We start from the raw sequence: 24,361 nt of genomic DNA on the forward strand, positions 1-24,361 counted from the left end.
TGCCAGGAATGCATGCATACATACTCTTTTCTTGCAGGGTAGAGGTATAAGCCAGCTGTTACCTACAAAGACAGAGAAGATATTCATATATATGTAATGTTTATATAATATTTTTAAGCCTTGGAAAGCCTGCCCACCCCCATTCGTTATGAAATATTTACACTGAGAAGCTCATCTTCGCAGTCGGTGGCACAAAATTCACCATGTAGTCCGTCTATTAACCAGCTGCTCCACTGTTCACACCTTCTACATGTATGAGACATTATTGCACATAAATGTCAAATTATACTGGGTATTTGCATGTAATAATAGCAATGGTACACCGTGAACTCAGATGTGAAAAAAAAAATTATCCAGCTGACTGAAAGACAAAATCACTATGCATTCAAGAATGCGCTGGTGACAATTTTAATTTCGTGGCCACTCGCGAGATGCACTTTCCTCTGTTTACACCAGCAATTTCACATGAATAAAGAGCACAGTAATAGCGAGGTGACAATCACAGAGAGGAAAGTGTGGGCAGCTATTACGGCCGTAGTCTTTTGTTTATTTCGGTTAATGGCTGGGACATTATAAGTTACAAGGCTTTGGACGGATGCAGTAAATCAAGCATTCAGCTCCGGAGCTGGGAACGCTCAAAGCTGTTGCTCAAAGCTTGTTTTCAGCAGCATACGGCTCAGGTCAGCGCTGCATCTGTCCCTGCATTCACAGCCGGGGAGGGTAGCTTCTCCGGCTGTAGCGAGCGCCATGTGTTTGTGTGGGAAGGGCCAGGTTAGAGGAGACAACGAGACACAGTTGTTGGATCAAACGGAGCAGAGATATAACATTTGTTGATTACACAATATAAGTGGAAAATGTATTTAGGACTGAGAGGAGGGAAAGAAAGAAAAAGGAAGCCGATTAAGAAAAGATTCAAGTAAACAAGAGGAGCACTGATGGATAATTAATGCCACTTTTTCTCTTCCTTCCTCCATCTGTTTTCGTCTCAGTATCTGCTCCGTGCAGCGCTGTGACCTCTACCGAGTGTGTAATTCAAGCACGGGGCCTGGGCATAATAGTATATGAAAATCCATAGTGAGTGCCGCACAACGAAGACAGGAGACTCGGCTGCTGACAGGTCGAATCGTGGTCCTCCTCCCAGACAGCCTATTATACTGTATCAGCAGCAGCCGAGCTCCCACGGGGGAAGATGCAGCCACAAGTTAGCTCGTCTTCCTCTCGGAGACAACTCGGCCTCAGCAGCTGAGATAGTCACAGTTCAGAAGCCAGGTTCCAGTTCTTCAATGATATTTTTAGACATGCTCTTCTCCCCTCCGAGATAATCAGACCCACTGTCAGGAAGCTGTGACAGATATTCGTGCTCCAATATGACTAATGTAAAGATCCATGCATTCAAAGAAGGCTTTTCAAGATGAATACCAACTACTGTCATAACTGTCAGGATTAATATTACAGCCCAAATGAGACCAAAAAGTCCTAAAACCTTTAATAACCATTGACTTTCTCTTCATCATTGGACTGTAACAAGGACATAGAGTGGTCACATTGTTTTTCCGAAACAGAACATGTTGCTTTAACCCTTTAACAGGCACACTAAGCAATACTTTTGCAAAAAAAAAAAAAAAAATCATCATTTGCGTAACCAAAGTCTTTTTTTCATATAAAAACCCTACAGACTGTAAAATATGTTTACAAAATGCATCATTTATTTGTTTTAGTAGAATGGCTTTGTAAAATAGCAAATAATTAATTGAATATAATAGATATCTAAAAATAACAGTAATCATGAATAACCATTGACTTTCTCCTCATAATTGGACTGTACAGGGAGATTGAGTGGTCACATTGTGAAAATGTAGCTTTAATCCCTGAACAGACACACTAAGAATTACTTTTGCGGAAAAAAAAAATTCTGGTAAAAGTGTTCCACATTTTGCAACTTGAGTTGAGTTGCTCTGTCATTTTAGCATGAACTTAACTGTACTAGGCATCAATGTATTTTTTTTCGTGTAACCAAAGTTTTATTTTTTTTAATGAAAAACCGGAGAGACTGACAAAATGTATCAAACTGTTAAGAAAAAAACTTTTTTTGTGTAATGCCTTTTAAAATTGCAGTAGTTTATGGAATATATTAGAAATCTTAAAATAACAGTAACTCAATACAATTAAAAACAAACAAAACTAAACAAATGCAAATAATAATAAATCTAGTAACAATATCTGTATAGAATGTAAGATAAAAACTTTGTCAGAGTAAAATGTACTGTAATTGGGCAACTCAACTGAGTGGTTAGACAGTCTTTGCCTGGTAAAAGAATACATTGTATTGTCCATTTGGACTACAAAACAAAAATATAATCATTAAGTGATGTAGAACATGAAATAGGATCTGATTTTTCACATCAACTTTTAGTGTCACTTGAAAAAGAGCACCTTTTCTGCAGTCAGTTTCCGTTTCAGCTTTCAGACACAGATTTTTAAAAAAAAAAAAAAAATTGTAATTGTCATCAGACACTTAAATCAGTGAGGGGAATAACAACAAAAAGTCTAAAATGGGGTTTGCTTAGTTTCTGGTGCGGCAATTAAATCGCAAAAAATGCCAACTATGTGGTTATAGTGCCTGTTAAAGGGTTAAAATGACTTTGATTTAACAAAAAAAAGACTTTTTCAAACATGTTACCAAACAGACTAAGCACACAGCAGTATGTAATTCAACAAAAGACGACAGCTATCAGGTTATTTTGTGGATGTACTAAGAATTAAAGACTGATTATTGGAGCAGTTCTGACCAAAGATGTAGCTTTCACAAGCATATGCTGTACATGAGGTGGGGGTGGAAATTCTGAATCACTTGGCTGATTAGATTCACTCAGTTCAAAGATTCACCATCATCACTGCTTCATTCTTTTTATATGCTCTCATTATGTCACCATTTAAGAAGTATTTTACTGCTATAGAGATTGTCTTCATAAGAGTAGGCTGTCTAAGAGAAAAAAAAAGGCTCAAATATTTTTGAAGTTGGTGCTTCATGAAAAGAGAAAACAGAAAAAAAGGGCTGTGGTATTTGCTTTTGTTCAAGAGGTAGAAAACCTACAACTACCAGAATGCACTGGGTATTGGCAAGACGGCATCAAGTTTACCATAGTTGATATCTGTTCTCTTCATATCATCTGGTTGTTCACTCAGTTCAGTTTAGGACAAACTAGGGCTATATAAGCATTGTTTATGAGGAAACTGACATATGAAAACACGTTTAACCCTTTGATACCTGAGCAAATTGGTCTGATTTCTTGCAAACCATGGGAAGAAGGAAATGAGGAACTTAAGAAGAAATGATCCAAAAATGAGAAGAAGCTAAATTTACAAATTTATTTCAATTTACCAAACGTTTCTCACCAAGTTGCTCATTGCCATTTTCCCCATGTTTTTGAAAGAATTTAAATCACTTTAATCAGTGTTCAAAGGTATTAATACTTGTGAAAGGTGTCTGAACAAAAAAAATTGCAAAAAAGTTATGTCAATTCAGGTTTAAAAAAGCGTTAGGAAGAGGTGAGCCACTCATAAACCAAATTAAAATTCCAAGATTCCCATTGGCTGAAGTGGCATTGTGTCCGCAGAACCGACCCCGAAACAAATCCATAGCATCCACAAGTTCCCCTCTGGGGTCACAAGTTCTATTCCTGCTGCAGAGGTGAAGGAGAATCCTGATCTACTTCTGTCCTAAGCTGCAATTGATCTGCTGACACACAACACCCGTCTTCCCTATCCTGTCATTTAGCCTCTCCCTTTTTTATTTTCCTCTCTCCTCCATCCATCTCCCTTCCCCTCAAAAAACATCTCCAATTTCAGTTTGTCGTTTTTTAACAGCCCTTGATCTTTGCTAAATGCCTTGGGCCTAGCTTGCTGCTGCCCGAGCTCCCCTGGTATCGCTGCTCTAGATCTTTCCGTCCAGCTCCTGCCAACGCAAACTGGCAACAGGAGCGCTAGAACCCGGCCCTCTGGCCTTTCTCCTTGTCACTAAACCACCCGAAAGTGGGTTCAGATGCATCGTGTTGTGCTGGGAGTCATGAGTGCTGTCATGGTGACCTGGTTTAGTTGCCTGGACAAGACACAGTACGAGTAATGGACACTGAGAGCCCCTTTAACATTTGTACACCTGACATATAAGTGCTGGTTTGATGAAGTTCTAGCGTGCATACCCATGATCTACAACACAATCATTCAAAAAGTTGATGTAAGTACGAACCTGCATGCATCAGGAGAGGAATTGTAATGTTCCAACACGCGTTCAGCAGCTCGGACAGTTTGAAAAGCTTGCGGTCAGGTGTAGTTGTAGCTCTGGTGTAAATGATATTGTAAGGCCGAGTTAAATAGGACACTGAATCAAACCTCTCTGCTTTCAACCTGCCAACAGTATCACATTGCCTGAGAGGTGAATTGTCCCACATCCGCTGAGTGCTTAAAGGGTTACTGCGCTGTTTTTTAAACTCTCCACGGGCTCTAAAAGAGGGACATCCCTTACTGAGAGAGGCCTCGGGGGTGGAGGGCTTTCGAGGCACCGAAGTGTATTTTAGCTCATGTCCCAGGACAGCACGTTGTACCGGCACAGCAGCAAGAGCCCCAAAGACACACTCACGGCCACGTGCGGGAATCGCACGCACCCGTGTTCATGCAGTCATGAAAACACACACTGCAGAGACACGCTTCCCAGAATGAGGATGGTAATTACTCTCCCAGCATTAACTTCCTTTCTTTGTTGCTGGAGGCAATTACTTGCTTATTCAGGTCAAGGATGCTTCTGTAGTGAGAAATGAGAGGTGGAAAAACAGACAGCTACAGGGGCATCACTAGGGTTTGGCAAATTGTGGCATTTCCGGTGGTTAATCTCAAGAAAATTTTGATATTTAATGTGTTTCATTTAAAATGTTTTCGTAGTAATCAAAAGGATATACCAGCAGTCTGTGAGTTCAAACTTAGCTTAGACATAACATGAGTTTTTAGTAAGATAGTACTCAAAAGGAGTAACTTCAACTAGTTCAGTAAAACATGTTAGTAATCTAAATATTTACACCAAATAAGTCCTGTCTCTAGGCTAATATACAAACTTCTAAATATCTTTAGCCTGTGTTAACCACAGACCTCATTTAAGGCATTTTACCAAAAACCCATTAAAAGACCCTATAGACTTTAAGATGAGGGAACCAAAAGTGCAAAAATGCAAATGGACTTCCACATATTAGGACTCATTACTTCACCACTCTATGGTGTAACCTAATTTAGTATATCATTAATTTGACACTTGCAAACTTAAGTTAGCTAAGACCTCTAAGTCCTTTAGTACAGTGACGTAGAGTTTTTCCCAAATCATTTGTCATCAGTCACCCTTCATAATTCTTCCCAAAAAGTCAATCTCAGTTGTTGTTGAGAACAGAACAACCATGGGGAGTTTTTAGGGTGAAAAATCAAAACGACAAAACAACAAAAGTGATACAGGGATGAAAAGGGGGATATTATGGTGAGAAAAACAAAAGGGAATGCTCCGGTCATGTGGCGCTCAGGAGAGTCGGGGGTGTGAAAGGCAGATGGGCAAGGCAGGAGCATCAGTCTTTTCCAGCTGCTTGCTGGCACACGCTCTGACGACAAGGTTACGACCCCTCCGGCTTTCACTTTTTGTCTTCCCTTCTCCCATCTTTCCACTTCATTTTCTGACACCCCACTTTCTCTGTGTATCACTCCCGTCATGTTCCAATTCATCACATTCCTCCTGCAGATATCCTGCAGTATGTGCTCTAATCACCCAGTGAGAAACACCAGCACAGACGGCTGTCGATCCCATCCCCCCTCCCCCCTTTGCTCCTTGGCTGACGTTCCACTTTGCGTCCAACACATGGTGATCACACATCCTTTGAAATGTGTGACTCATGTAACAAATGTATTGAATGAATCTATAAAAATAACTACACTTTTGGCTGCGTTTATGATAATAGATCGTGTATGTGTAGGTGAACTGTGGGTGTGCATTTGCCATATTGTTTCATCCTCACACTGGCAGAGAATTATAAATATCACATAAAGGTATTTACATTTTATAGAGTTTTGCCTTACCCTTACTCTAACACTGAATGTATGCATAACTTTTAGAAAATGTATGAATTCTGTTTTCCTATTTATTTATTTGTTTATGCATTAATTTATTATTCATTAATTTACATATTTATCTGGGTTTTCAATTGTATTTTATCAGAGGTTGTCATATTTAACTATTTCAAAACTGAACGACCCCTGGGGTTGAGATCAATGAGCTCTAGGAAAAATTTGATGAATATTTTAGGTTGCGTAGTTTCGTCTGAGCCTATGGTCCTTCCCACCTCCTCCTTGTTTTGAACCTTTTATCGCTAATTTTTTGTTTAATAATTTTTTCAATAAATGAAACAATTTTTAATTTTTTTTAACCTATGAAGGACGTTTCTTTTAACAACATTCTCACAAATATGATCTAATTCTTACTACTCTCTATCCCAGCAAGATATGATGAAAATAAACCCAACGTCTAGAACATGTATGTGGCTCAAAGGTTCCCTTGACTCCCAAATAAGGCTGAAGCACACAGCAAATAATACAGAGAAAACTAGGGAAAACAACCTAAATCTCATGCTTTGCTGACAGGGGGATATGAGGGGTGACTGGACAAGTACGCTGTACCGCCTGGCCCCATTATAGCTGTCTCACTTTCATATTTCCTGCATTGGTGACGAAAAAAGAGAGAAAGAATCTAAAAATACCAGCAAGCCCCGCCTTTTCTCAGGAAGGAAAACGGCCAACTCAGCGAGAATTTCCCCTTCACAAGTGATCACATCCCACTGATAAAGGGCCACAAGCTGTGTGATGGAGACGTCCCACAATGCAGTGCCGTGACTTACAGTACTGGGCGTGTGGGGCTTGCTCTGGACTCAAGTGGAAAGATCACACATTCAGACAACTCCTCGTCTTTGCTCGCAGACTCTCTTCTGCTTCCCGCTGCAGGCTCAGCTGTGAAGTTCACACATCAGTCTGCTGATGCCAAGGAAATAATCACATCCGCTCTGGTTAGCGCCTCCCCCCCATCTTCTCATTTTTATCACGGAGCTGTGGATTACTACTGCCGAAAGTGTGACTTACTATACCTGGGTGATAAGAAATTCTGACACTCCTTATTTTAGCACTGCATAATTAACCTGCTCCACATTTCAATTCTGGGGGAGGTCCTTTGGAGAGATGAGTATGAAATGATTCATTGGTTGTAGAGCTACAAAAACAAAGTTAGTAGTTATGTTTTACTTAGCTTAACTTTACCACTGTGTGAACATATATCACAATATGTTATGAAGTATTCATTAAAACAGGTTCCCATTAGTTACTTCTAGTTACTACATAAACTGCATAACCCTCATAGTTGTGAAGGCTGTGATCACGTGACCAATGTGCCGATTTAAAGTAAATAAGGAAGGAGTATAAAGAGTGACAGTCTGCGTGAGCAGGTAGGTTGGGGTGGTGAATGGGTTAAACACACCCGGGACTGTCCCCCTGAGGCATTGTGTGAACTCAAATAAGCTTTGTTTCTTTTCCCTAACCTAACCTACGTACCTACCCGTAGATTGGTAACTTATCTTACCTAAACTTAACCTCCAAAACTTAATTTTTTCTTTACTTATCTAAACCTAAACTATGGAAACTAACTTACCTAAACCGGACCTATGTAACATAACTTATCTATACCTAACCTACCAAAGTGTGCAATGAGATAATGCTAAACCATGATTCTTGGCCTAAACCTAAACCTAACCTTACCAGTAGGGGCACTAATTTGTGGGGTGCTAATTTGTTTGATGGGTTGTCATTCAAACCACAGTATATTTTCGTAAGATATCATGCGAACTGTTGTATGAAGAAATGTTAAACATTTGCATTCATTTAAAGTGTTTTTTTCTGGCCACTTGATGAATATGAATCTTGGGAAAGTTTCTGACTCTTCTTCGCTCCTATATTCATCGGAAAACAGCTGCCTGCTGCTGCCAAAGCAACACTATGTGGGCAGTGAGAGTGAGTTTGGGTTTGCAATGAGGCTCCAGATTCAGGCAATACTTCTCTGAAGGTTCATCAGCACAAACAAGCAATGCCACATTGCCACTTGATAGATTGTAGAAAAATATTTACTCTAGCCACTTTAAAAAAAAGCATAAGGCAAAATTTTATTTCAGTTTTGATCCATCACCATCAGACTTAAAGCTAAATGTAGCAAAAACATGCCACAAAAGCTGTTCTGTTTAAGCAACAGATATTCCTGACGTCAATATATTTTCCATAAAGGAGGCAACTAATGAGGCAAGTAATCAGTGAGAATGGTTGTCTCTAGGACTGCACACAATCTGAACACATCTGTGCTGTCAGCTGTAGCTCTTTCACACCTTCTACCTACTCCACTTTCTCCTTTATACCCACATCTCTCTGATTCTCCATCTGCCCCCCCGATACATTTCATATCTCCAGGTGGAGACTAACAGCTCACACAGCACTGATCAGTGACAGTCCTGTGAGCTTGAATGCAGTCACTGTGTCCATAAGGACTGCATCTGCTTGACTGTGATGTACTTCAAGTGTCTTGCTACACATGTGCCATATGTGAAGGGCAAAGGCCGCTCTATTAAACCCTGACAACAACATGCTACCTTATTCTTATTCAGTTAATCATGGTTATATAGATACCAGGACTATTAGTAACAGACCTTTTAAACTGCATATTAGTTAGGTAATAGAATAAAAACCACTGATATTATAGTGACTGATGGGAGCTAAACTAGAATAGTTAATCTAAGAGGGTAGAGTTCACTACAGCCACACCAGCATTTATAACAGCAAAACACTGGACCAAAATCAATGCTCTTCAGTGGACTCACGGTGAACCGTGGATTTGCTCGCTGAGGCATAATAATAAACCACATTAGCTGCGTCGCACCACCCACTTCTACATAATCCTGCTCTTCCACAGTACAACAGGCCTGACAGAAATGATTCAGCATGATTTGCAACCAGTTGTGACATGCAGTGAAAAATATGTTCCCTTGAATGAAGAATTGACAGCTTATCGTTCAGTTCAACACAAACAATCAGTACATCAGCATTCCACTAATCAGCAGCTAGCAGCAGTAAAAGACAAATAGCACTGCACCAATGCAAATGTAAATATAGGTGTGAAATATTTTTAAAAATAGGTTTTGCAAATGCCTTATGATAAAGGAAATGCATTCAAAATGTTTGTTGACTTCAAGGAGACGCACAATGTGTTCGTGTCAGACACACTGATTCTAAATACAGTGCGACTTTGTTTACAAGAATTTACTCCATATTACCACGTTCCGACCGGGAAGAGGCTCAAGATGACTATAAAAATACACAATGAGACCACAAAGGGATGCGAAGGAACTGCAAAGAAACACAAAATAAATGAAAATGGGTAAAACAATCACAAAATGACCCTAAAGAGACACTACAAGAATACACAAGATTACCTCAAAGAGACTCAAATGGTCTACAAAGGGACACAAAACAAACACAAAGACACACAGTATAACCTCAAAGAATTGCAAAGCAACCACAAGGAGGCACAAAATTAACTTAAAAATAATAAAAACACAAAAAGATGCATACTGACTGCAAAGAGGTGCAAAACAACAACAAAAAAAAGAAGCAAAACCATCACAAAATGGGCCCATTGTCTAAGCCGCCCATGCATATGAGCACACCTGAGGGTTTGCAGAGAAGTATCCAGGCTTTCATTCCCTTTGTCCTCTTCTAACAACCGTTCATAATTTAAATCAAAACATATTTGTGGAAATACGTTTATGTGCAGAGTTTGTTAGGATATGGCCATTAATATAGGCTAATAAAGAGTTAGTGTCACTCACTGGTCAATTTTGAGATCTAAGGCTATTTCGCACAGTCTTTTTTAGGACTAGTGGGAAAAAAACAAACATGTTAAGTTATTTATTATAGTTAAGATTTTTGTTCTGGGAATGCATGCAAATTAGTGCATATTTAATTAGGTAATACATAATTTGCATATTTAAACATAACATTTCTGAAAACAAGTTACACAAAAAAATGTTGTTCTCTTAAGGTCCAGTGTGAAGGATTTTGGGGTTGAAGTATGGGTAGAAATGCAAAATAATATAATGTAGTTATATAGTATGTTAGTATAATCACCTGGAAATAATTGTGTTATCAAAACCTTCGACTGAACTGTTTATTGTTTCTACATAGGGTCCTTGTTTATCATCATGTTGCACCGCCATGTTTCTACAGTGGCCCAGAATAGGCAAACCAAACAGCAGGCATGTTTCCATTAACTCAAATTTTACAAATAGAAAATACGCCCAATGGAAACACGTCCATTTTGGAAAAAAAAAACCCCTCCAATTTAACACAAAAAAATGTTTTTATGCTTGCATGAGGAGATTTGAAAAAGCCATGTTTTGCAAAACTACAATGGAAACACTTTTAGGCTTATAGGTTTGGAGAGGAAGAGACCTGAACACTGAAGGAATTTCAGTTGGTTGCAACCTGCACTTCATCGCTATACACCATCAAATCCCTTTCTTTCTAACACACTTCACCTTTAATCTAAGTAATCACCTGGGAAGAGTGATTGATGCATAGTTAAAAGTCCCAACGATGTAGTAGGCGTACTCTATATGAGCACTCATGAAATGCCTCTTGTCCAATCAAATTACTGGGTTGGAACTAACGGTTATATAATGCTACTTAGTAAATTCAAAGATTTAACTACCTTTTTCCAGCACACATGCTTACTACTTCTTTCCAGCCATTAATTCTCATTAGGAAGTCACAGCGGCACGTCTGGCCCCAGGAGACCTCTACATCACCACTGATCACCAACATGAGCGCCACTGAAAATGAGGGCACCCTGAAAACTGTCAACATCTATATGATCTAGCATGTTCCAAGGAACCTGTCCTGCCCTGGCCCCCATAAATCACTCAGATCACATGTAAGAAGCAGCAATACTAACAAAAATCAAACACGAGAGGCTTATTGGGCGCAAGCTCCATGATCAAAAAAAAAAAAAAAAGAAAAAAGGATTCTTCACAACTGTCTGTGTCAAACGAAAGGAAAGAAAAAAGCGCAGGCATTACAGCAGTTCCCATTATAAAAGTATCATGCGGTGCCCTGAGAGGCAGACAGCACATTTAATTGAACCGACTCTACAGAATAATACTGCTCTTTTGCTCACAGCTCCGCGCAAAAAGGTTGCAATGTGATTGCACCAGCAGCTGGAGAAATGAGTCTGCAGTCATTACGGCTGCTTGTAAATGCATCCAAGCCAGCCGGCGCCACATCGATTTTTCTATTTCTGATTGGCCCTCTGTTATTGCCCGGAGAGCCCTGCAAGAGGCTGGCGGGGCGAAAATGTTGAGCTTAATTGATGCTGTCATGCTACGAAACAGGTTATAGTTTTTCACCCGGAACATTTTCTTTCACTCCTCTCACTGTGGAAATATTGCTCTACTCTCTTATATTTAAAAAAAAAACTAAAACAGGCACAACAAGCACAACTCTGTTTGTATTTATGTGACTGAAGACGAGACACAGCTGGTGGTTATTCTTCCATAAAATTCCTGACATTCTGCTCCGAGGTAGAGTAAAGCTTTACTGTCCCACAGGAGCAAAGCAGCCTACAGAGAACAGTCAATAATAATAAATAGGAGAAGAATACACCAGTGAATCAAAATGGCAATTAATACAATACATACATACATTCACAAATTATATGGCAGCAAAAGTATAAAAAGCTAGATGTCTGATGGACTAAAAGACCTTATGTACGTGTTTGAGTCACCTCTAGAGAGGTAAAACCTGTGCAGTGAGATGATTCAAGCTTTCTGTTTGACTGACTTAATACAAGTCGTCTTCTGCTAAAGTCAATGAACATGTGCACTTAAAGTGTAGTTGTAGAAAGGATTGTTCACACCAGCTGACACATTCTCTTACCAGTGACTGGGCCATGACTCTGTTCCTTATTGTGTGAAAGGCTGACTATGATATAAGAGTCAACTGCAAACTTAAGAACAAAGCTGTCTTTATGATAAGTCTGATAGTCGTTTGTATACAAGACAAAAGTGGGGAAAGGACACTGAGCAGCCCTGTCTCTTTGAAAATTAATTTTCAACTAATTTTCAACAGCAAATCCGTTTTTGAGGGATTAATTAAAATTTCTAACAACATAATGGGGAAATGTTGCTAATTAACATGCCTGGCAAGTCACAAAAATGCTCATATACTAAACTATAGACTATATTAATAGTGTGCTTAGCTAGCATGACTTCACCCATTGGTTTGTCAACTCCCATTTTGAAGCCCTGAGTTCAGCAACTTTAGCATTCACTTCATTATTCAGCTCCAGAGGTTGCAGCTTTTACTGAATGTATCAACAAAAGGTTCCCTGACAAAGTAATTCATTTGTTTTCTGCCAAAATAGGCAATCATGCCATACGTTATCCACCCACAGTGACTAAAACATTATTGGTTTATTACCTGTTTAATCAACATTGAAAGTATTTCATCACTTTGCTCAGTTGGTACAAAACCTACAACTACCAAAGTGAACTACGTTGCACTGAAATGTTTATCTTCAATAAACACTGCAGCTGGTGGGTGACACAATGCAAGTTGGTTTCGGCTTGTCCAGAAACAATATGGCAGCCAGCTAGTAACAAACATTCTTGTATTACAGTTAAACTGTGCAGTAAAATATGTGTCTGAAAACCTTTAACACAAGAGAAAGGCAACCCATTAACAGAATCTTGGTTCATATTTAATCAGCACTGCCTGGTTTTACTGTTTCAGTATGGTGCTGGAAAGAAAAGGAAATGACCAAGTTTGCAAGAAATGTCCCAAAAATTGCTAGAAATAAGTAAAAGCTGACAAGAGAATTACCTAAAAATTAGTTTAAAAAAAATACTTGATTATATTAATTAATTATTTTTAATATTATACTACAGAAATTTAAAAAATAAATAGATAAGAAATATTTTAAACAAATATTTTTTTCAACACATTTTAAGGTCATTTACTTGAAACCTTCTTTTACTAATTTTTTGCTATTTTTTTGTTGATTTCTTGTTAAGTTGCTCCTTGCCATCTCCCCATGTTTTTGAAAGAAATCAAACCAATTTGCTTAAGTTAACGGTTAAACACAACTTGGCCAGGAGTCATTTAAAGCAGGGTCTTGGTGTCACATCCATACACTTTGTACATCCACAATAAGCTCTAACCACCTCCATGTGAATCCATATTGTTATAAATGCATGTTTCATTAATTCCAAGTCTCTGGACATAATCAAGGCAGCAATTACATTGTCACCACAATGTAATTATGAAAGCAATTTAGAAATATACTAATGTAATTCTTAGGAGAAAGGATAGCCCTGAGCAGGAAGATGAGAGTGTAATCGACAGAGAACCATTCACTCAAACTATCTGCTGTCTGACAAAAAATCAATTAAGCAACAAACAAAATTAAAACCCTTGTTGAAATTTGACAGCAGTGTATGTTCAAGCGTGTTTGGTTGATTACAATTCATCAATAAAGAGCTATCTGTTTTTTTTCCCTTTCCGGACACCTCAAATAAGATTTAGCAGAGTTGCTATGCATCAGCAACCTCCCTCATGTCTAACAAACAAACTGAAGGGGGTCCAGTCTGTCATGTGTCATAGCTAAAATCTTGCTTTTAACAATTTCTGAAATGTCTTTCACTCTGAGTGAAGTAATCATTTAATGCCTTTGGGGATGTGATGACTGGAACCACCGTAGGAAGTCTAGGGACCTTCTGCTGTGCCAAAGAAGACTGATGACATTTAGTTGTGTAGCACAGCTTGTCAGGAGTTTACCCCCCAGGACTTTTCCTCTTCTTTGATAAGACTTAAAGATTTACGCACAGCGGCTTTATCAATCAGCCCTCTGCCCTGCCTCGGTTCTGTGAGAGTTCATGATTAAAATCGTGTGCATCAAACCATAGATAAAACTTATGTAACTCCTGTGATTTATTTATGATTTAATGCCTTTTCTGGCAGCACAACCATTTCTCAGTTCACTTTCCATGTTATGCTGTCTCCCTGATAAGGGGTCAACCGATATTGGTTTATCAGGGCAGATACCAATACCGATTATTTGTACTTAATGAGACCGATAACTGATATTTGGAGCTGATATGCATTTACTATAAAAAGGAAACTATTTCTGTTCAAATTTAACCTGAAACTGTCAACATCATACGGCAAGTTCTCTGCAATTTTAAAATAATGTCTTTAATTAATTTTATTAGCGATCATTAAAATAAAAGGCTAAAACAGATAATCAGATATCAGCCCTGATAATCGGCTAGGTCAATAATCTTTTGACCCCTACCCCTGAAAATGGTTACTTTCTTATGATTCAGTACTTGTTTAAAGGATTTACTCATCCATGGCTCATTGTTAGAAAAGAAATGTTTTGCAGGGAATTACCCAATTTTTACAGAAGGTAATGCAACACAAGGCTCCTTAAAAATGCTCTGGTTTGTACATTCAAAACAGTTCCTATGTAGCAGCGCTAGACCTCGGCATGGTGTCCTCATGCTCCGTCTTTTCTCTCTTCAGTTGGCTGGCAGACTGAAAATAGATGAACAGTGTTATGATCAAAGGTTCCAGGAGGAGCTTTGCAATAAGATTTGTAGGCTCCTCTGATGGTTTCATAATAAAAGACCAGTACCTCACCTTGTCTCACAGGGCAGGTAACAAACTGAAGAAAATGACTGAGGGACTGAGCAGCGATTAAAATCCCCCATAATAAGGTTAGGTGAATCAGAGCATCTGCTCTGCAAATGCTACATCACTCTAATGGTTATTGATGTTATTGTCCATGTTTGATTTGGGGTAGATATAATCAACCACGATAAATAATTGTAGAAATTCTCCTGACAGATCAAAAGGGCACAGAGTTTCATGAACAACCCAACCTGGTCTCACAGAAATATGTGAAGTGATCATGACCCTTTTAACACTGTGGTATGTGGTGGACACACAAGTTCCCTGGTTCAATGACAGCACGCATTGGGCAGTGGTTAATGTTACAACCCCATAGGTAGTGTAAAAATCAACAAACTCCGTGTACAGAGGAGGTCAGAGTGGTAGGCGGTCAAACAAAGACAGGACTTTCACACATGAGGCCGGTGTTTGTGTCCCATGTGAAATCAAGTGAGTTATTCCAAGGTATGTCATCACCATGTTTCTTTTTACTGAACTTAACCAATGAAACTTTACTTGTCTAAACTTGATTCTATGTGCGTTGTAACATTGACTTTACCTTTCTGCACTTACATTTTTTATGTAGTTAGTCATTTTATGACATGCTTACATCCTGTATGTAACAAACATTTTATTTTTACTGAAAATACCATATTTTTCACTACTTTCACTAGTTCACTACTTACTTCACTCATCATAAAACACACGTCATTCAAAGTAGACAAAAACAAAAAAACTAAACTAAAACTCACCCAAACCATCTTGGTTACTCTAGCAAGTAATCTAGACAGTAAATCCACTGTTCCAACTATCACCTGCTCCAATTTGGTCAGAATAAATCCTTAATTCACCGTGTTAGATGTAAAAAACACCCTGTTATTCCCCACAGTCTCTGTTGCTGGCCACCAGCCGTTGACAGTCCCGTAATCTATTCCATCAACTCTAGGTGATACAGTTTCTTTCAGCTCAGGACCACCTGTATTTATAAAGGTATTGACGAACACACCTTGGAGATTTTTAAGTACCCAGGTATACAGTTATACATTAATACTGCCCAAGCCGACTATCCATGTAGTTTTGGACCCAAGACCCAAAAATGCCAGCACCACATACACACACATTAAAAGCCGACCACATAATGGGATGTCAAGATGTCGTGTTCATTTTATGCATTTTTGTGAGATCGCTTTGGAGGGTCCCAGCTGTGACTGTGCACTTGCTGTCAAGTCCCTCCATCTTATTTCTCTAAGGCTGCACATTGGTGAGCAGTGGGTTGTGCATCAGCTGTTGGCTCCATAGTCTCTTGGGCACTCCTGCCTTCCTTTGCCTCTTGTTCCTGGTTCTGTCGGGCTACATTCCTCTTTCTTTCTTTAAAATCTCCCAGTTCTATTTCCATGAATTACAGCACAGAATGAGAAATTTTTGGCAGTACTTGAGTGTGGTCATACTCCTGCAGGCCAATCAGGGCCGTAAAAAAGAACAATATCACAAGAAAGAAGCTTGTGACCTTCAAGATAGTACAGTGACAATGGATCAGACAAGCGGGTGAATGAATCCCCCTTGTCCGCACAAGAGGTATCAGACAAACAGACAAAGCAACAAAGAAACAAAATAACTGACAAAGGGAACTGCTGTTGTGGGTCGCCCCAAATAAAACACTTGACACCTGGCATGAGGCATCTAAATCAAGAGAGAAACCATTGAGGAGAGTCAGGGGAGAGTCACAAGAACAGATAATATTCTTGTTATGGCTACTGTACAGCTTCGCAGTCTTAAGGAACTAATTAAACTATTAGTCTCTTTGGACATGCGCTTTCTAAAATGGACAGAAAGAGACAACATGAACTATAAACGGGTACTGACAGAAGATGAAATGCCCATTAAAGAGGGCCAGGTAGAGATTTTATGATCGAGTAGGAGAGATGCAGAGAAAATGTCAAAAAGAGAGAAAAGAAATATTCATGTGGTCTGGAGGGGAAGTGATATGTGGTAGAAGAGGAGGTGACAAAAAGGAGGAGGCCACTTTGAGATATAATCTTAACAAAGGTAATGGTGGAGTGTGCCGAGAGTGTGTGTTCTCCACCACGCCTTATCAGTTGAGAGCTGTTGGCCCTTTTATGCTAAAGGGCACACTCACACCCTTGTTCACACACTTTTCTCCCCCCTGGCTTCATTAGCTCAACCACATGCAGAGCTCTGGGAGTAATTGGCTGCCCTTTCAGAGTCCTAGTGACTAGAGCAGAGGAAAGGAGAGGAGGGGAGGTGACTTAGCAGAATTACTGTCATCTATTTAAAATCTCCACAAGAAACCAATTTTCTTACTTAATTTCATGTGATTTATCCTTTTTCGCCAGCACCTTAAAGTGATAGTTCAGATTTCTTGAAGTGGGGATATATGAGGTACTTATCCACAGTCAGTGTATTACATATAGTGGATGGGGCTGTCAGCAAGCAGATTGAAATACTGCTGCTGAAGCTAAGCAGTGTACTGCTGCAGATGAAGGGAGCAGCAAAATTAATTTTAGCCACCTGAAAAAATCTATATCAGTGGAAACTTTATTGACAGTATTCTTCAATGCTTGACCTTGCTGTCAGACTTGAGATGACAATGTTTAACCAATGTATAATCGGTTAACCACCGAGAATATTTTTGACCAGTTACACATGTCGGTCTATTGGTTCCTTTTTTATTATTATTTTAACCCACTGCTCTTTGGCTGTGCTCCCCTGTTTGTTTATTATGCGTTCATTTGAAGACAAAGGAAGGAAGCACACACCAGTCCTGTCAAATTATTCCAGACCAGTGTCTTTGGATTGGATTCATGGGGACCGTGCAGGTAGACCTCCCTGCAAAAAGGGATTTTCAACAATCAGGTTGCCTAAGCTCCATATCACATTTATTCATAATCAATTAAAAACATGCAACTGCTGTGTTTTAACAAAAGGATGAGCAGCAACAATGCATCCTCCCAGGTTAATAATAGAGTAAAGATGCTCTAACAGGACTAAACTCATCACTGGCTGTGCTCTGAGCTACACAGAGCGTCACATCGGGATTGATTGGTACCATCTTTGGTTCAGCTGCTCTCCTGGCCTTATCGTGGGCTCTATCAGACTGGATGTCTGACGGGCAGGAGACGCCCCTCCCAGTAGGATCAGGGCAGATTATAAGGGTCGGCAGCACGCATGGGAAACACAGACCTCGTGTCCACCCATGCAGGCCGCATCACACTCCCCTACATATAAAAACACAGACTTATAGAGGGAGAGCTTACAAAGGATGAACACATGGGATGTTCCTTTCAGAGTGGTCCTGATTCTTACCAGTTTCATAAAAAATATATAATATGCAACCATGTCCAAGGTACATGTGTTATGGTTGCTGTGGTTCAGGGGCACTCCACTATTTCTTCTGTGGCCTGAAGGAGCTTTATCACGTATGAAAATTAATTCATTTCAATTCAATCTGGAATTGTTACTATTTTCCACCCAATGACGTAAGTAAAAAAACAAAACGAAACATATTCGGCATATGGAGATACTTGCAATTTCCACCCGGTGCACAAAATCTTATTGCTGCTCTCACAATCAGTATTGCTGCAAATCACTGACATATCCCAGGCTGTGATAATATTAATAGTAATAATAAAAAAAGATAAAATGAATAAAACTTTGCATATAGTATATTGAAAATGTTTAATTTTTTTTTTTTTAAATCTAAAAACACAGTGGCATCATGACAAAAAAACTGGCATTTGAAGGATTAAAATTCTGAAAATTAATAAATAGTCTCAGTCTTTTGGAGTGGACTTTTTTGTGAAGACTATCTGATATATATCTGTCTTTATTTATTTGGTTTTACTTCCTGTCTTCCCACTTTCCCTTGTGGTTTCTGTGTGTCAGTTCTTTAAGTTTTTGTCAGTTTCCTGCCTGTTTTCTGTCACAGCTGTCTTAAATCAGCCTTGTGAGTCCTTCCTGCTCCTCAGTTTCTCCCAGCCAATCAGCTCCCTGCCTGTTCTTCTGCCTCATCACCTTATTCTCCTCACCTGAGCTCCTCTGCCCTTTTTCTCATCCCGCACTTCATCCCCTCATCTAGTTTACATTAAGTATAAGTCCTGGTTTTCACTTCAGTCTTTGTTGGATCCTGGACTTGTTTCTGTGATGCTCAGTTTGCCATTTCTCTGTTCTGACCTGGAAGAAAGACTTATCTGTGTGAGTTAGAGATGTCTTTGTCTGCAGTCTCCTGAATATGGGTCCATGCGTTCTGTATAACTCGTTAAGAATTAATAAAAATGCCAGAGGATATAAACAAGCTACACCACAGTCGCATGACTTAAGGTTGCCACACCACAGTGAGGCTGCAAAGCCATGTGAGTCAAGATGTTGTTCTGTAGTCCTATTTAGCCAGAAAGCACCTTTTTTAAGGCAAATGTAATGCCATTTTAACTTTTTGAAACCTTAGCAAATAGGCTTGATTTCTTTCAAAAACATGGGAGGAAGGCAATGAGCGGTGAAAGAAGAAATTACCCAAAAAATTAGCAAAAAAAAAAGTAAAATGTAAAAGAAAATTACTAAAAAAAAAAGACACAGACACAAGAAAAATGATGTTGCTGAATGTTTCTTAAAATATGCACATATTTGTTAAAACAAATCTGTTTGAATTTATTTCATCTCTACGTGTACTTTTTGACCTGCACATTTTGCAAACTGAAATTTGTTTATTGTTATTACCACATAGTTGTTTTTAAACAAAATTCTCTTTGATATAATTTCTTTTCCACTTTTTCTCAATTTGCTAGAAATTAATGCATTAATGTTAGCTCCTTCAGGGAAATTAATGACTTGATTTGTGTTACACTTTTTTAACAACATACTTTTTAATCCAAGTGAAGTCACGAGTCATTGGTGTTCAAGTCCAAGTCGAGTTGCAAGTCTTTTTGATTTTGTCAGTCAAAAGTCATTGAATTTATGATGAGTCTGCCTTGAGTCCAAGTCATGTGACTTGAGTCCACACCTCCTCTTAATAGCCCATCCTTATGGTGATGATGGTTCATGGGAAAGTGGTATTTGCTAATTGCCTTTAACAACAAAGACGACATGAAACAAAACTCTAATAAAGATTATACAACCATTTCCTCCCATTACTGTGTTTACCACCAAACCAAAGAGCCATTTAACACTGAGCCTTGACATCCATCTCTTTGCTCTTCTGTTTTCCATAAAGCCCTGAGAGTCTTCCTCCGAGAAAATTCCACTGGCCTTCCACATCCATCACGCTGCCAGAGGATGAACAAACAGCGAGCCTCTGAGGGAGGATGTTAACCTGACTTGGAGGCCTGGAGGTCGCTCCGGCTCCACCAAGGCCTCCAAGCATCGGCGGCATTCAAAGGTTTTACTTGTCTTTTTGGAAGAAAGACAGACAAGAAGCCGAGCCTGTATGTTTCCATCCTGTGATCCACTACTGACCTGCGTTCACGTGGTAAGACTAATACAAAGTGACTTATGAATTCCATGCAAACATGCAGTCAGGGGCATCTTGTCTTCCTCGAATTTCTAGCAGCATTGTGTAAGAGCAAGGTCACCTATAAGAGCAACACTATACAGCGGCTGTTCCTGTGAGAGCCTGCAGTGTAGAATATAGACAAGGCATGCGGGAAAGAGCCATTGAGGAGGGATAAGAATGAAACTATTACCTTTTCTCTCTGTACTGCACCTGCCTCATTGAAACACACCTTGACTATGACATCTATCATTTGCTCGCTGCTTAATGCCTCAGGGTTAAAACCTCTGTGTATACAAGTTATGAGTGTGCGTGTGCAGGCCGTAGAGAGAGAGAGAGAGAGAGAGTAGCACTCCAGCACACATTTATCTCCTTATGTAACAACTAGCTAGCATTAGCACATGCAGGCTAAACACAACCAAAACATCAGCAGCTGAATTTGGCCTGTCCCACATCCTGAGTTTTTCCTCAAGACATAATCCCAAAATATGAATACATTTGTCGGTGCTGCTCCTCCACCGTGCACCACACTCGTTGACCAGGGGTTACACCCAACGACCGCCACATTATCGGGCCTTTCATCATTCTCCTCATTATTAGCCGCACCTAAATGACAGCTACAGTGCCTTTCCACCCTCGTGTGACTCCTTTAAATAACCCTGAGTGGATCAATGGGGTGACTTTCTGCACAAAATTTCTTCTTTGTGCTTTGTATATCAAGTCTGACAGCAACTGGTTAAATCTGAAGGGATTATACAAACGGCGTGCAGCAGCTGGGTGGCATTTAGGAGAGAAAATGTAGAGGCAAATGTGTCATAGCTGAGTCTGAATCAGCCATGAATGGGCTCGTTATCTGAAGGAAAAGGAGAGCAGAGGTCCTCAACACCTATAGGTTACAGATGCTTATTAAAGATGGCATGTTATATATACTGCGGGCCACTGGGTCCCTGCCTCTTATTTTATTGATTTAGTCGAGAGATTTCCAATATGGATCAAATGATGAATCAGATTTTACAAGATACATGAGATGCAGAAATAGCAGCTATAAGAAGACTGATGGAACAAGCTGCATTCTAACCACACTGGAAGGCCGTTATTAGCCTGTAATAAAGCAGCAAGATAGCCCAATTTAAAGGTCCCATATCATACTCCTTTTCAGATCACTTTTATTTTGGGTCTCGACTAGAACATGTTTGCATGTTTTAATGATCAAAAAACACATTATTTTTCTCATACTGTCTGCCTGAATATACTATTCACCCTCTGTCTGAAATGCTTTGTTTTAGCGCCTGTCTCTTTAAGCCCTCCTCCTGAAGAAGCCCCTCTGCTCTGATTGGTCAGTTTTTGCGAGTTTTTCAAATCTGCACTCTTGGCATCTCTGCACTGTTATTGTAACCCGGGGGAATGACTGTAACAACACTTTCTATCTTTAGAGGTATAAAGATTTACGTGGCAATCCAATGCTAGGCAATGGTTTGAGGACAGAAGTCCTGAACTTACTACTGAGAGACGAAATACATTATTTTAACAGCCTGTTTGGAATTGTCACTACAATATAGGGAAAAGAATCACCAAAGGCCCCACAATACGATATTATCACAATATTTAAGTCAAAAAACAATGTTATTGCCATTTTAAACATATTTCGATATCCTGAGTATTGCAATAACATATATTGCGATATATTGAGGTTTGTCATCTTTTTTTCAGCCTCAAATTATGTCCTCTAATGAAAAATTAGTCTAATTTGTTTTACATCAAATAAATGAAAATAAATAACATAATAAAGTTTTAATTTTCTTAAATCATTCTTACTGCAGCAAATTGTATCTAGCAAACACAAAACTCATTGATTTTATTATTCTGCAAAAATTACTACCAAAATTTGACTTGAATTTGTAATATTAATATAATTCTTAAAAATCAATTTTTGGCATCCATGTATCAATACAATGTTGCTATACAGTATTATAGGATATGATATGATAGAATTTGATGTGAGATGATATGACATGATACAATATGATATGATATGCTTTACTGTCCCTGTAGGTAAATTTGTCTTGGACTCAGATGCTGCGCCCATAAATGCCTTCACAGTCACAATAACACAAACCACATATAAACAGAACAGCACTAGCTGTACCAAATTACACTAATACATTGCACATAATCCAAATTACACACATAAAATATTTCACATACATTGCAACACAAAAATATCATCTAATAATCTTAATATCATTGATGTAGCGTCCCCCACCCCTTCTATATAATGTTGCTATATAAAAAAAGTCATTGAAATGTATTATAAAAATACTCTGCAGTTTTAACTGGAATATTACAGCCCATTATCAGCTTTGTAGAAATTAGGACTGGGCGATATTGGCTAAAAATTATACTGCAATATTTTTACGCTATATCTTGATACATGATATATAGCTCAGTATTTTTGTATCTCTTCAGAAGCAATTCATTAATGCTAGAAATGGGAGATAGAATCAAAAAAAGTTCACCCAATTCCTCTTTGATAAGACATTGTTGTAGGAATGACTATTGGGACTTAGAGAAAAATATTAACATAATTCAATTTTTGATCAATAATCATTAGTATATAATGACTAAGTATTGCCATAGACTATTATATAGTGGATGAGTATTAAAACCAGTATAACTGTCTGATGGTTTGAGTAAAGTATATCACTTTACTGTAATACAACCTTTAAAATCTGGAAAAAAACACAATTTATTCCAAATCACATATAATAATATCCAATATGTAAGACGATATATAGTGTCATATTTTGATATGATAATCTCGTTATATTGCCCAGCCCTGGTAGAAATAAGGCTTCAAATAAGAGGATGCAACTAGATTGCTTTCTGTCCTCTCTTTCCTTCCTGCATGCACCTCCTGGCTTTGAGACAGAGGAGCAGTGCTGGAGCATCCAGAGCACCCGTGCTCATCCATCTCTTGTCCCGCGTTAAGATCATTCATAAAAAATGGCAGGCCAATGCTGCTCTCATCCTATTGGCTGCACAAAGGACGTTTTTTTTTTTTTTTTTTAAATATCAGTGATTAATTCGTTAAAAGCACTCCGATGATGATGAATGCACATTAGCAAAACATCTGTCCCAATGCAACTGCAGGGGAATGTTTTCAGGTCAGATGGCTCGGCTGCACTCGGCGGGTTATTGTCACCACACAGCCGAAAAACACACCATTTCTGCGGGTAAACAAAAGCGTCTGCAGCGCTTTTCCAAAAATTATTAGGCTAATAGCAGCGGTGGCATTGCAGAAAACATTTTAGGTGAGCTACAAATCTCTGATCGAGCCTCTTTCTTACCCGATGAAGCCGAGGTAGAGTCTGCGGTGGGGAGGAGGGTGTCCCTGCTCCGGTTCAGCGGGGCCGGTGTGCAGGACAGCCGGGTAGAGATGCAGGGATGCTCGGCTCCTGTTCTCCGGTGCTCCTGATGTACTGATCTCCGTCTGCTTACTACTGCTGCTTCTTAGCGCACACTCACACACATCCACACACACACTGACTGGTTGAGTGACTGACTAAGTGGCCCTTGGCTACAGCAGCCGAGCCCTGCAAACCATGTTACCGTGCAGGCGACAGGCAGCAGTGATGGTGCTGCGGTACGGAGCTGCTGCTGCTTGCGGTTCCTCTCCTCCAGGGGCCGGGTCGGGACGGGATGGCAGCGGAGGACAGTGTGTTTAAGTGGTGAGCGCCGGTGAAGTGGATTTAAACGGGGGGATGGTTTCGTTGGGATTACGTGGTGGGGGTTTAATTAGACAGCGCTGCGCCTATTGGCACCGACGATGCGCACAGCCCTCCTCCTACTTTCCTCCCGTCTCTGTCGCTCTCTCTCTCTCTCTCTCTCTCCCTCCCAGTACAACAGATAGATGTGAGTGTCACAACAGAGAATTATGGCGCACCATGCTGCGTGTATAATAATATAATTTTCTGCGCCACATATTTGTTCTTAGTGATGGTGATGATAGGCAACAAACGAGCA

The 24,361-nt window shown here is 39.4% G+C and overlaps 1 protein-coding gene across 2 annotated transcripts in view; it reads right to left on the bottom strand.

Moving 5' to 3' along the window:
* Nucleotides 1-24,120, bottom strand: part of LOC121958193 (hippocalcin-like protein 1) — a 54,404-nt gene extending 30,284 nt beyond the window's left edge. Inside the window, exon 1 of one of the 2 annotated variants that reach the window (XM_088089996.1) lies at nucleotides 23,686-24,120. The gene's annotated coding sequence lies outside the window, so the exon portion shown is untranslated. Of the gene's footprint in view, nucleotides 1-24; nucleotides 45-23,685 lie in introns of those variants that run through there. The other variant, XM_088089997.1, reaches the window with a different exon arrangement.
* Between the last annotated feature and the right edge of the window lie 241 nt (nucleotides 24,121-24,361).

This window comes from Plectropomus leopardus, chromosome 17 (genome assembly GCF_026936395.1).
Source record: "Plectropomus leopardus strain MGB_pleo_1.0 chromosome 17, ASM2693639v1, whole genome shotgun sequence".
NCBI lineage: Eukaryota > Metazoa > Chordata > Actinopteri > Perciformes > Serranidae > Plectropomus > Plectropomus leopardus.